The following is a 3,678-nucleotide window of genomic DNA, read 5'->3' on the forward strand; positions in this document are numbered from 1 at the left end:
ATTTGGCCAATTCTCTTTGCGAAAGGGGGCCTAAGCTGAGTAATTTAAAAGATCCTAAATCAATCTCTAGACGTAATTGACTGATCAAAACCAGCCAATTTAGTCCAGACACTGGGCTGTTTTTTTTCTCCTTATCCTTGGCTTTTAATAACCTGTAATTGGGAACTGCCATGGTTTATGGATAGACTGCTGCTAAGATATTTTTAAAATATCTTAGTCATTGGCTTTCATAGTCATTGACATGGCAGAAGATTTGGGACTCACTGGCCCAAAAGGGCACTCCAAGTTTTATTGGGGGACTGAAGAGGGGCTACTTCTCCTGGGCCACAGGAGGGAAGAAGGAAGGAGAGTGCAGTAGGGCAGGCATGAAGCTTCTTTGAGGCTTCCTGTGGGATTTATTCCCTCCATTCCAGTTCTTCTGGAATCATGAGACACCTGCCACACATCAGCACCAGCACCGAGAAGCTAGGAAAGGAGTGCTCAGTAAAATGACCTCACAACTGCAAATGCTTACAGGGAGCTGCCAGGTAAGATCAATGAACTAGTGGTCGGCAAACTGCGGCTCGGCAAACCGCGGCTCGCGAGCCACATGCGGCTCTTTGGCCCCTTGAGTGTGGCTCTTCCACAAAATACCGGCTCTTCCACAAAATACCGACTTCTGCGCATGGGCCACAAAGTTTCAATCGCACTGTACATGTGCACCCACACACATGTGGTATTTTGTGGAAGAGCCACACTCAAGGGGCCAAAGAGCCACATGTGGCTCGCGAGCTGCGGTTTGCCGACCACGGAACTAGTGGGTAGGTGCAAGGAGCACTTAGCACCCTACGTCTTTCATTTACCCGAGTTGAAAATATTAAATTTTCTATTTACTATAAGGAAACAGTACAAGCACGATGATAGATGACAGTTGATTCTACTCTGGTATGAAGAACGCAGTAGCAGGAGTGGGGAGGGGGCTGTGGGACCCTGCATGGTGCAGGCCCCATTGCAGGTAGTTGGGGTGGCAGCTTCTATTACCCTTGTCAGGCCAGGCATGCCAAAGCTCCAATTTTTCAAGAGAAGCCAGATGTCAATATTTTTATGTGAGATCTTCATATACCCAATCGTTGACATCTAATCAAAATATTTATGAGTGCCTTATGAGCCATCATTTTGTGGTCAAGCAAAACTGATTTCATTCCCTGAAGAAATGGACCCTGTTCTTCATTAAGTTGCCTTATTCCTGGATGGCTAATACATACTAACTTGAGCATGTAATGAGAATATCTCTGGTATGTAATGGGTCTTAACATATATTCAAACATTGTCCCTTCTTTCCCATTATAAGACAACTAGAGGCCCGCTGCATGAATTCGTGCATGGGTGGGGTCCGGCCGGCCTGCCCCAATTGGGGTGGGGGGGTAGTGGGGGCGGCCAGGGGGAGGGGCCACAGGCTGTTGGCCAGCCATCCACGCCCCTGGTCAAACTCCCAGTCAAACTCCCGGTGGAGGGGACAATTTGCATATTAGCCTTTTATTATATAGGATATTTGTGGAGTAGGAAAAAATCAATCATAGGTTTCCTATATCTTTGGTATTAATTTCTAAGAAGGGTGGATTTTCTTCCTCCAGGTGAAGAAAGAGTGGGCAATAAAAGAATCACTGGGAGTATTCTGCTGGTGAGGATGATGGGTAAGGGGCTAGCAGAGGGCTACATTCTCTGCTCAAGAATGGACTCAACACAGAAAATCTGGAAAGGAAGAGAAAGGCTGGGGCAAAGGAAAAAGAAAGCAGGAGAGAGAGATTCAGGACAATTGCTGAAGGCACAGTCCATCCTCAAAGCAACTTTAGAAAAAGAGGGAGAAGCTTAAAAGGGTCTTAAAATCTTTTGTCAAGAGTCATGTACATAATCTCCTGCCCTGTATACTCAAGACATTAAAAAAAGAAATCTACAGTGCTCTTCAATGTGCTTGTAGTCATAGCTGTGTTTGCTCTGAGGTCGAAGGAGACAGCCAGGCTGGGTTACCTTGGTCTGTGCCACAAGGTAACATGCACTTGAGAGAAGGTGAATTTTAAAAGGCCCACACTGATTTTTTTGAAGCCTTTGAGAATTACGGTAAATGAGGAAATCCATTAGTAGTCACTTGCTTAAAGTATTTGGTCTTAGCAAATATGCTAATGAAATTGGGAGTAAATCCATTTGACTCACAGAAGGCCAAACCGTACTGAAATTCTCACCATGATGAATTTGATAGGAGGAACCTATACTCTAATAGAGCACCTGAATTAAACTGAAAAGTAATCATATTATTTTAAATCTTAGAACACATATACTTATGTGAATAGGGGGTTAAGTTTATTATATTTGGATAAGGGGTTACATTTTTCTTAAAGTTTCCTTTTCAAGGCCTGTGTGAAGCGATTGAGTAGGTGACTACACTGTGAATCCAGCAAGCAGAACCAATAAGCATGGTCAGGCCAACCCACCAGGAGTCAAAACATCATCTTGTCAACATCATCTCAACAACATAGTCTCATCGCCTGATAACTACAATAGCTGACATCTGTGGACCCCCCAGGCCTGCACATATCTGCATTCCTCACTCCAGCCCCTTCCCCTTTATAATCCTGGCCGCTGCACCTTGCTGGAAGGCAGGATTTGATGCTTATAAGCACCCTGTCTTCTTGGTTGACTGGCCTTCTCAATAAACGCCTAATATGATTCAACCCTGCCTTCATTATTGGACACAGCTACAGGCAGTCTGAGCCCAACCAGGGGTTTCTGGTAACATATTTAGTAAGTGCTTATCAGAATAATTACTTCACTAAATTTGAAGATTCTGAAAACAAATCACAGCAGCATCACGGAGGACCCTTTCATAAGGGCACACATTAAAGAGCTTTTGTGAAACATCAGAACACAAGTGCTCATTAAATTAATTAAACCTTACACAAGAATACATACTCCTTTTATTCCTAAAGAGGTAAGCATAGATGTAGCTGATGTGGAGAGCTTGCTGGTGCACTGCATATTGGATAACACTATTCCTGGCTGAATTAATCAAGTCAAACAACTCCTTGAACTGGATCATTGGAGGAGGGATGGGGCCGGATATACTGCACTAGATAAATGCAGTTGGCCTCCGCCAACCAGACAGGGGATTAAACCTGCAACCCAGGTACTGCCCTTGACTTTGATGGGGAATCGAACCTGCAACACTCTATTTTGCTCTCTCCTAATGGTGAAAGTAGATCTTGGGCACCAGAAAGATCCTGTGTAGAGGAATGGAGGCAGGGGCCCACAGGGGTGATAGGTATGTCTTGGGTAAAATAATGGGCAGTGAATTCTCAGGAACTTCAGCCAAGTGCTCGGCTGCTCTTATGATGTCCCCAGGCACTGGATGAATAACTCTGTCTCCTATTGGGACGGACCATATTCCAGATCAAAGATAAAACCCTCCATTCCCCAACGACAGGTCAAAGGGAGCTGACTGATTGATGGATGAGTGTTGGTGGTCTGCCTCTTGCCTGACGTGCAGGCGATGACAGGCCTTTACAAACAAGCTGGTTTTCCATGTTTAACACATGTCTTCTATACTGACTCACGAGGCTTGTCTGGGATGGGGGGCTTTGGAGACAAAGATAGAGACATTCCCACACATTAGCAAGGAGCAAGCTCAGGAGCAGACTCAAATCT

Source organism: Myotis lucifugus, unplaced genomic scaffold (genome assembly GCF_000147115.1).
Source record: "Myotis lucifugus unplaced genomic scaffold, Myoluc2.0 scaffold_104, whole genome shotgun sequence".
Classification (NCBI taxonomy): Eukaryota; Metazoa; Chordata; class Mammalia; order Chiroptera; family Vespertilionidae; genus Myotis; species Myotis lucifugus.